The following is an 11497-nucleotide window of genomic DNA, read 5'->3' as shown; positions in this document are numbered from 1 at the left end:
TGCAATGGGTGTTTGGAATTTGTTTTACCATGCTTTATCAGTTGACAGAATATTTGCCTTGAATGCGATCGAGCAGTCTGTTAAATGTGATCTGTGATTTGCGTGCATTGATTGTGTGCGTGTTTCTTGAACATGATAGCTTTGTATCCGTGAATAATGAAATGTCTGCTGACAATCATTACATATGTTTAATGGGAATTTGGAAGGTGAAACCTTGACGTTGAAAGTAAATGTGGTTGTTAAACGTGATTGTGAGACATGAATATGATCAAATTTTGCATCATTTGGGTTTCAAGGGCAATTTGGGTACAAATTATCTAATATATTTTTGACATACACTTTATGAATAACAGTTATTCTGTATGTTTGCTGAGGTAATTTAATGGAGCTCAGTCATCACACCGAACCCATCTCACCATTGGAAAAATTTATTGTCACCAACCAACTTGCTACCAGAATATTATCAAGCTTTGATGATGGCCATGCCAAAAGAATGAAGAATAGCTTTGTGGCGAATTGACTGCTGGCAAGAGTTGACTGACATCCAATAACGCATTAAATGGGTGCAGTGGAACTTGAATTGAAAGTGATTTTATAATAAAAAAATCACTTCCTTTTTTTCTTGAGACTGTGAAAGTGTGTTTGCTTAACACCTGCCTGGCAAAATTTCGAGCTTTGATTTTTATCCAAAGGCTGTTTACTTTGAGTGTAAGTTTTGGATTTCACAGTTCGACATTACTTGCGTTCAAAACTGACCGACTGGACCTCAGAGGGCCGAACCTAGGGAAAAGCGACGTCATTTACTCAATGGCTTAAAATTTTAGCTTGTAAACGCAGTTTATAATATATGCAAAACACGAGTTTCAAAATCTGAAAGCCCGAAATTCCTGTGCTGCATATTAATTCAGTCGCGCTCAAACGCATTGCAGTCTTAAACTAGTGAGTCTTGACGTCATTTTTTCCTCGATCCAGCTCTCTCAATGTTTTAAAGTTGGTAATGGCGGACCATTAAAGACGAAGACGCACTATAAGAGGCGTGGTGCCTAAGGCACATGCAAATGATTTATCAATCAACCGTGGACGCAATCGAGCTCCGTGATAATTTCTGCAATAAAAAAGTCCCTTACAGCAACGTGTCCGTAATATGTCATAAAATGTTATCTGTCGTTCTTTTTTTAAATCCCAGTCCCTTCTTCTCACGCTGGAAATATCTTTTAAGGCTTTCGTCTCTGTGTTAAGGTGCGCACTATAAAAGGCGTTGCTTCACGCAATGCTTTTATTCGAATTCATTCAAGCGCACCTGATTGATTATCCAAGATGGTGATCAACAAACAGTAAAGGTGCTCGCACACTAGCCGTCATTTTGCAGCAACATAACCCCAGAACATGTAGCAGATCTGAAATCATATTCCATACATATAACGAGGCATAGAGCGGGAACCTATCGCGGGGACATGAAGCACTGACCAAATCACAACATGAACAAACAGAACAAACTGCGCCATAAGCATGTCCCTGGGACATCTATCCATTTTACTCACACACCACGGAGCATTTAACAGACATGTTTAGCGGGGACATGCAGCGCGTACAGCAACTAACACATACAATTAAGCACAGCAGCGGGAACACTTTTCAGAGAGGGGTAGCGGCGGTCAATTCGTGTTTCGTTCACATTAGGGGGGCTGTAGCGGATGCCTGTATCAAAGGCGCGCAGCAGGGACAACGTGAAATTGCACTGTCGACACTTATGGCCATCCGCCAAACTGACATTGGACATTTCCTTACAATTACACGACGCAATATCTCATCTTAATATGACAAGCTTTTCGCTGTAAAAAGAATGAAAACAGGCAGAATTAGAGCTTTAGTTCAACATGAAATAGCTTTTCTAAGCAAAGCCGCGCAGATCTACAGTATTTAGGTCTAAAAACCACTTTGACGACGGTTAGCTTTTACTTGTTTTGCTGGGTACTATGTATACTATGTCAATACTCTAAAAAATTCGAATTTCCAGGCGCTTGTCTCGTTAGTCTAGTGGATATTGGAATATGCAAGAACCCATTGATCCGGGTTCAACTCTTTGGCTTTGGCAAATGTTTGTTTCTTTGAAGTAGATTTGAAGTCTGAAGTAGATTGTACGTCGTGTAAGTTCAACAAAAAGGCAAATGTCAGTTTGCGGTATGGCAATGAATGTTGACCAAATTGCACACATATATTCGCAAACTGCAGCCATTACATGAAGCCGCAGTCAAATCCTGTTTCATACATACGAGCGGAAATGTAGCAGCCACTATTATAAGGAGCTCACAGCAGGATCAAAACTTATTTACGCACACATTCGCCACTGCAGTTACTACGTGTCCAAGGGACATGCAGCCGCAAGGTGTTGAATTGTCTGAGTTCTTCGTGCCAAACGATTTCACACATATGTTTTGTCACTGCAACATGTCCCGCCAAAGTTCATTTGGTCGAACTTCATGCGGCATGTTGCAGCAGCGAATGTTGAAAAAAAGACGTCTTTTATCATGCGAACAGTTCGGGAGCGTGCGCCCGCAGGTTACTGAGAGATTTAACCAATCACAGGCAGCAAAAAAAAAAAAAACAACTTTCCAATTGTGTGTTTATCGCAAGTACGTAAGCATGAAAGCATTGTATTGTCGTTTTTTTGCTGCCTGTGATTAGTTAAATCTCTCAGTAAGCTGCGGGAGCACGCTCCTGAGCTGTACACACGTTGAAAAACGTCCTTTTTGCAACATTCGTTGCTGCAACACACCGCATGAAGTTCGACCAAACGAACTTTGGCGGGACAAAACATCGGTGTGAAATCGTGTAGCACGAAGAACTCAGACAATGCGACACCTTGCGGCTGCGTGTCCGTGTGTGCGTAAATAAGTTTTGTCCCTGCTGTGAGCTCCTTATAACAGTGCCAGCTACCTTTCCGCGCGTATGTGTGATACAGGATTTGACTGCGACCGCATGTCCCCGAGACATGTAAAGGCTGCAGTTGCGAATGTATGTGTGCAATTTGTCCCTGCTGCGCGCCTCCGATACAGGCGCCTGCTAAAGCCCTCCCGTGGAATAAAAGCAGTGCGTGAAGCAACGCCTTTTATAGTGCGTATTCATGTTTAAATAGGAAAATTCCAGTTAAAAATCACAAGTGTCTTTTTGAAATTAAGGCTTCAAACTCAGATTTGAAGTGCCAAGGGACTGGGGAAATTGCTTCCTTATATCATAATTAATCTATCTATTAACTGTGGTTATATCAAAAACTTCGGTATAGCGAATTTGCGGGAAAACAATCAAAATGTTCGTTATATCGAGGTATAATTAATTCTTGTTTTCTCAATGGTGCTAGCCAGCATTTCTGCATCTGAACGATAACTTCTTCCTAGTGTTTCATTTGTTTTTAAAACACGAAAGACAAATTTCAGTGGAAGTGGCTCGAAAACGGAAAAACAAGAGCATTGGACTGGAAATTCCGGCTACTTATACCTTTTACCACAAGAAGCCTTCAAAAATAAAAATTAAATAGAACTAATAAGAGACAAAGAGGATAAACGGGATCTGTAGATATGTCGACAGTGACTATGTCAGTGTTTGCATTTATAATGAACTCTTACTGTAACTGTGGAGTTGTTCTATAGTTACAGGGTTAAAAGCTGATTAAAGGATTTTCATCCTTGTTGGTCTGTTTCGCATTCGCCTTTTCATTGTCTTTTGTCACGTGTTGACATTTCTTCGTTATATCTGGGTATATTTTACGCTTGGGCTTCTGGATTGCGTTCGTCATAACGAGGATTTCGTTATATCGAGGTTCTGTTTCATACATTTTACTGATACTTTGCCCGGGCTGAAGAACATCATTCGATAATATACCGATGACTTCGTTATATAGAGCTTCGTTAAATCGAGGTTCCACTGTATATGGACAACTTGCCTCACTGAGAATAACTGGGCATGACTAATCCCCCAGACTGCATTCTCGTTCTTTACATCTCCCAAAAATAATGGACAGGTTGCTGTTAATGATTGAGGGTGCAAATCGACTATGTTATTGAACGATCTGACTTTTTTGGAACCAAATGACCATGGAGCCAAGTGACAAAAATTACGGTGCCTTCGCACCGAAGCAAGTTAGCCCCCTTGAAGTTAGCCCCACATATAGCTGAGTTCGCCCCGTAGTTAACCAAGTTCGCCTCCAAAGTGGATCGACTTTGCCCCACGATCGATTAACCTTTTAGTTTATAAAAAGACTGTAGATATCTAAGGTCAATGGTAGCCTTCAAAGTGGATCGAGTTTGCTCCACGATCGATTAACACTTACGTTTCTGAAACTAAGTGTTTCACATTATTTTGGAGTACCCATTCTAGTCACAACCAATGTGAATTGTTCAGCAATTGTTTACAATTGGAAGAAATGAGTATATCTGGTGTTATTACTGGTCATGGCTTTTATTTGATGCGGTGGCTTCCAAAGGAGCCGTCTTAAGGACGGTGCCTACTATTGTTATTGCGCATACATTCTGCGCATCTCCAGATACTCGGATTTCCTATCGGTGATGCTTACTAATGCAGGGATATTTTTGCGCGGTTTAAAACTATCCGGAGAAAGTAGATCTTTGTAAGTACTCTTGGTATCCAAAAAGAAAATTGACGGTAACCAAGCATTTTTGAGAGATAATTAAGCCTCAATTTGAGAAAGAACGCCATACATTGCTTTGTATTTTAAAGCTATTTACCAATATTATTCATGAATTATCTTTTAAAAATGCGTGGTTACCCCCAAGTTTCTTTTTGGATTTCAATAACACTTGTTAAGATCTACAGTTCCTGCACAATCATAAACTGGGGCAAAAATATCTTTAATTAGTAGGCACCGTCCTTAATTGTAAAATCTGTAGTGTGCAATATCGAGCGCTAGGCTTGACCTACAGCATTTTAGTTTATGTATCAATTGGGCAGACAGACAGACAGACAGATTTTGGTCTCTCATTGGTACAATGATACAATGATACAATGATTTGCTATTAGCCTCTCCCCCACGGGGCTTTTCAGGACTAATTTTACAATACTTTTGTGGGGGACTTTAGCCAGACTGCTTGTTACGCAGTTTACAATTAATTTTTATGGAAGTGAAAGATGCCCCCGTCCAGCTTAGGTTAGACCACAACACCGGGGACTACGTCCCCTACTCTTATCGAACAGTGAGTGGGTCCCATACTATTTAATTTCCAACAAGGGTTATGAGACGGGACCTCCGGTTTACAGTCCTTGGGCCCGTTTCTCTAACGTCCCGAAAACTTTTCTGTCCCCAAAAGCCATTTGTGAACTTGCCAACCCCTTGTTTTGGAAAGCCGATCTTTTAACATGTTTTCAAGGCAACAAAAAGAAAAATAACTGTGAAGTTTGAGGTATTAAATTCTCTCCGTTCTTGAGATACAAAAGGAATTGTGACACCCGAAAACGGCCCGTAAAGTTTCGGGACTTTTGAGAAACGGGCCCCTTATCAGAGAAGACTTGAAAGTCTAACCATTTGCAGATGTAATTACAAAGGCAGCACATTCTCCTCAGTTATTTTAAGATCCTGAGTGTTGGTCCGGCCGGAGTTGAACTCACAACCTCCCGCATGACAGCCCGACAATCAACCAACTGAGCCACCGGTGCGCGGTATTTTAGCACAATAAAAATTAAAGCTCTGCAGCTTATAGGGGCATGCAAATCAAAACTAAATATCTAAAAGGTGGACACCTGATCACTATTGTAACATAAAATGAAGCTACAAACTTTACTGCATATGGTTGTTGCACATTACAGACAGATTATTGCTTATTTATTCATTTCTTTTGTTTTATTCTATTTTAATGTCGTTGGGTCTTGTTTTTTTTTGTTTTATTTTCATAAACCTTGTCATTGTTTTGTTGGTTAGATACTGTGGTTATTTTTTGTGCAATACTACACGGAGTGGTCTTGAATTTAAACTAAGAACAATATGGCAACTGACAAGGTCTGTAGACGAAACTAGTTTTGCAGTAGCATATTCATGTGAGTTTGACGTAAAAGCAAATTAGGTTTTTCTCTATCGCTGTGGTATCTAAAATAAATCAAAGGTTACTGTGAGCCAGCCCATGAATGAATTGGATTGGAACTAGCAAGGGCTCCTTAGGTCTATCTCATCATCGTGGTAAATAATTCCCATGTGCATGCACAATGCCTTTTTTTCCTGTGGTGCTGTTCCCTGAGTAGACTGGATCTCATTTTATGTTACAACAAATAAAAACATGATATGTTGACTTGTGTGTTTGTTTTCTCGATCGGTGATCTTTCGTGTTCGTTTAATTTCTCCCCCAGACCTCTACTCGCACTCAGCTCGCAAACGAGGTTCTGCTGAGGCATGACAATGTGCTTTGATGTAAGAACAAGAGTTTATATCATAGTGCTTTGAGTTTTAAAAACTGTTTATCTCGTTCCCAGAGTCCTCGTTCCCCTTGACCAGCGGGTCGGGAAACGAGCAACTCTGGGATAATCCGTTTGGATAAACTTTTTCATTGGTGAAAGTCTGAGCATGACTCATGCTCTGATGAGCAATCGATTTCGGCCCCGAGGCAACTTACAGAGCACCGTATGTTTGTTTGGCTGGCTTCGCAAACCATTCGATTGATTTGTTTGGGGCCATAGCAAAGAGTGAGAGCCTATTAAATCTAATCGAATGGAATCATCTTTCACTGAGTAATTATGTCTTAAAATGTAGTCATACCAAGTCTTTAAGTTGCTATTTATTATTAAATGAATCCATCAGATGAACCTCTCGTAGTTATGTAAGTTCATCTCAGTGTCCTGGAAAAGGCGCGAGTACCTTTAGCAAGTAATCTTCAGGTAGAGAAAGACTAACGTACTGAAGCAAAGAAAACTCGTTTGGCTTGTGACAGTACTGTTGAACAATTTGAAAATATCGTGGAATTCCCGGCTCCCCCTGGCATGCAATCCTTTCTTTCGTTTGGTTGAAAATTGCACTGTACTGTTCTCAACCTCCATTGGAGGAAGAGGCCAAATCAGATATAGAGAATCAAATCATTGAAATGAGATGTATAACTCACATCCAATGGAATTTGTCTTACACTTTAGGTACTTACAAAAAATGGAAATTCTGTATCTCTAACTTCAGTTGTTGATTTTGTTATGCAAATTCTCTGCAAATAAGCTTACTTGGCTTAACGTTTACTATGGAATTAAAAAAAAAAAGTAAGGTCTAACACAAGGCTTGACCATCCTCTAGACCTACCTATTACAGGTACTTGTAGAACTTAAAAGTCAGTTATAAAAATGACCATTTCTTGAATAATACAGTATTCTTGGTTTTCACGTGATGTCATCAAAATTTAAAAATAAGGAATTATCAATCCTTTTGAGATTTTAGTTTAACAAGAGGCTCTAAGTAGCCTATACTCATGCGCTGCCAGGTTATTTGTACTTTTGTTGATAGTTTAAATAATAATAATAATAATAATAATAATAATAATAATAATAATAATAATAATAATAATAATAATAATAATAATAACTTTATTGTACACCACAAAAAAAGGTATATAGGTGTTACAAGAATCTATTTGAGAGAAGTTACTTTTCAAAACAATGTTAAGGAAGTTCTTATTTTTCCTCTGGGTCCATTGGGCTGTAAATTTCTCTCCTCTTTCTTTCAGTTTGCTGCAATTTCTGAAGTAGATTTATGCTTTCTTATTATGTTTTCTTTCTATATTTGATAATTCACATAAACATCTAAGAAATGCAACCTCATCGTTTGTTTCAAAACAATTAAATTTACTTTGAATAATAGAACAAAAGAGATCAATAACAGAATCTACATTTTGAAAATACTTTTGTTACATTTTTTGATTCAGAACCATTGTATACAAAAACGTGGTAACTCATCTTTTGCTTTGCATAACACTGGAAAACAAAACTAACTCAGTAGCTAGAAATTCACATCAAAAAGCCTGTGCTGCTTTCCTTATTATCCAAAATGGCAGTTTTAAGCTGTTGTTTACTGGGAACCACATTACAAGATAACTTTCCCTGACATCTTGCTCTATGAATAACTTTTACATGGCCAGTGGCCTACGTCTAATTTCTTTAGAAAATCAGAAATAAAAACAAATTTTACTGGAGTAACATTTCTGATAAATTGCTCTCCCATTCTCAATGATACTATCAACTTTTTTTGAGAGGTGCAATAGTTACAATACTTTTGAGGTGGAAAAACAAATAGAATAAAATGACACTGCAGAACATTCTTTGCAAGAACAAAGATGAACATCATTTAAGTGCTCCTAGGGTCTAAAATTTTGGTTTCGAACATATAATGAAAGAACAATGCTTCCACTGTTGCTTTACATTTTAATAATGTTAACACATTTTAATCTCATAAGTAACAGATGTTTGTGCACATATATTCTGAAAATGTTGTACCAAATTCATTAATGAATCTATTTCAATTCAAGTACATGTTGCAAATGGGTCCCATACCTAATAAATCTCTGCCATGAGAGTAAATTTATACCTCCCATTAGGCAGACAGTATATTGCTACTGTGTACAGTTCAAGTGTTAAAATATATGCATGATAATTATCCATGAGCAAAGAATCAAAGGCAGCTAACATTGATATAACATAAAGAAAGTCTGAAATTATAGGATGTGCACTATTTAGCAAACCACTATAACTATCACTGTATAACCATAACAGGCTAATCTGTCAAAAATAGGAGTCCTTGTTTGCATGATTGTGACAAAACTGAATACAAATTATTCCCAATGTTTATAATTTGAACCAAGTCAGCTGAAGAGGTTATTGGATTCCTGAAATTTTAAACGAGTGCCCACAGAGGCATTGCCACACGGGGTGTCCCGAAAACACTGACCCTCGGTCCATGGACCCCTCTACGGACTGGGTCCACGGACTCCCTCACGGACCGGTCCACGGACTACCCTTACGGACCCCCTATACGGACCACCCTAAAACAACATAGAAATGAAAATAAATAAAACTTACCAGTTGTCTGGATAGACCACTCGTGTCACTCGTGTCGGCGAAATCTCAACCGTAACGCTCCGCAAATTAACAGACTAAGGCTCAGGCTCGGGTACAAAGTCTATTAATCACATATCGCCCCTTCCTTCGCTGTGGACCGGAATCCTTCGAAAAAGATTGATAATAAGTAAGTTCTATTTGCATTTTTTTTCTTTCCCTCCGCCATTTTGTTCGGATCATTCTCCCGCGGGTTTGTGAACTCGCCCCAGGCTTCACGATCTCTCTGTCCTGAACAAAATGGCGGGAGAACGTTTTTTTTTATTTTTTTTATTCCACATACACACAAAACAAACAAATGGCGGAAGAACTTAGTTTCGAAGCACTCCGGTCAACAGCGAAGGAAAAGGCAACACCTGAGCCTTAATCTGATTTGCGGAGCGTAACGGCTGAGATTTCACCGGCAAGAGTGGTCTATCCATACAACCGGTATAAACAAATTTTCAGTTGTTATTTATTTTTAATTCTGTGTTTTTTGGGGGTGGTCCGTAGAGGGGGTCCGTAGAGACAGTCCGTGGACCGTTCCGTAAGGCAGTCCATGGACCCGGTCCGTGGGCGGGTCCATGGACCGGGGGTCAGTGTTTTCGGATCACCCTTGCCACACGTTGTGTGCCTGCATTTGCCGTACCATACTTGACTGTATGGTGCGGCAATAGTTTTAGTTGGATCAACAATTCCTGGACCTGGGTTGTTTGTACGTCATTTGCGAGTCGAATTAACTCAGGAATGTAAAAGCGATACAAATAGATCTTTGTAAAGCCACAGATGATTAATTTGTTACATTTCATAAATGTGAACCAAACTTTTCAATACTGGCAAATAAATGGCCTCTAAGTAAAACAAAAGTAAGACAGAAAACCAGAATTTTCCCTTGAAGCATCCTCTAAATTCCTTTGCCACCAAATAAACAGAATGCAATATCAACGACTAGTCGCATGCCCATACTGACAATAACAGTAGTTCTAAGAACAATTCAGATTGCTAAAAGTCGGATCAGTTTTTCTCAGGTATTCTCAGTTTCGCTCAAAGCTGCTCAAAGGTTCTCAAAGATCACTTGGAGCTGAGATGACAGGCATGTTGATGGAGATCAGTTTGAATGACCTTTCTGTCGATCCCCGCTCTCGTGCAAAGTGTTTATTTGTAAAACAAATTAGAAAAAAAAATATAATTTTGTCTTCAATGTCAACAATTTACCTTTGGCTCCACAATCGAAAGAGATTTATTCTAACAGCTCGATCCGCGAACGACCCGGGCCGTACGACCGCGACCACAATCACAAAGTTTGAACAGTCAAGATGCATGCGATGATTCGGGCGCGACCATGCACATCCAAGAGAAAACGACACATCTTAAGGGCTAGACTTTCAAAAGTCCTTCGTGTCGTGTAGATTCGCATCCGAAAAATCACGCTTCGCTCGCCAAAACATTTTCTCCAGGGATTCTCGTGAGGTGGAATTGTGGCAAGTCTACTTAAGGATTGAAACATGAGAGGGATGGTTCATTTCTTCAAACACGTATTGTTTATTTTGTCATGCAAAATGGACTGATATTCCAAGCATACATATATTTTAAGACTCTAATACTTCTATTCAAGTCTTTCGATTAATTTCTCTGACTCAACAATACATTTTTCAGCAGCTATTAATTGTTTTGAATAATCCCTTACCCCCTGCCCCACGTAAAGTTACAGTCATGTATGTAAATGTATGCAAGCATAAATTTCCATGCACTAATGTGACACGTAAAACAAGAAACGGAGGGCATTTTATACCTCATGCGCTTACTGCGCATGAGTAATTAGTTATTAGAACAGCTGAAGACATTCTATTTTGTTTTGGTCTTGCATTTTCATGCGGCCAGCGGTTTTGGTATGTGTCACGTGTAACTGCTGATGAACCTTGAACCTTTGAAGAGTGTTGAGGCTTCATTGTTGCAATGTTTTTCTACTTAGGACCGAAGAAGTAAATTCTGTTATAAATTTAGACTTGGTCTATATTCTTAATTGCTGTCGCTACAATAGGGTTTTTCGTCTTTTGATAAAGTAAGGTAGAATTTATAAGCTTTTGCGTTACACGATACTGAAATGGCGGCCGAGAATGCTGTCACGTACAGTGTAGATTTAAAAAAGTGACTTATCCACTGAGATTTCGCAATCTGAACAGTCCTTGTATGAGAATAAGAACCCACGTGGATGTTTATGAACCCTCAGAAGACGACTACAGGCTTTTTATAGCAAAACTCAATGACACGTTTTTGTTAGCTTCTGGCCGCCGGATTTGTGCCCGTCAGAGGGATACAAACATGACGTCCCCACGCAAAGCCTTGTAAATTTGAGTAAAATATTTCTTCGAATATCTCCTGCACGAAACATTGCACAGCCCTGAATCTTTTGAATATTCATCTTCTTTTG

General features: G+C 39.2%; 1 pseudogene; it reads right to left on the bottom strand.

The window, feature by feature from the left end:
- Nucleotides 1–9270, bottom strand: part of LOC138041073 (uncharacterized) — an 18724-nt pseudogene extending 9454 nt beyond the window's left edge.
- Nucleotides 9271–11497: the final 2227 nt, after the last annotated feature.

The sequence above is a fragment of the Montipora capricornis genome, chromosome 3, assembly GCF_036669925.1.
Source record: "Montipora capricornis isolate CH-2021 chromosome 3, ASM3666992v2, whole genome shotgun sequence".
Lineage (NCBI taxonomy): Eukaryota > Metazoa > Cnidaria > Anthozoa > Scleractinia > Acroporidae > Montipora > Montipora capricornis.
Note: the sequence above shows the minus strand (reverse complement) of the source record. Positions and strands in the feature narration are given on the sequence as shown.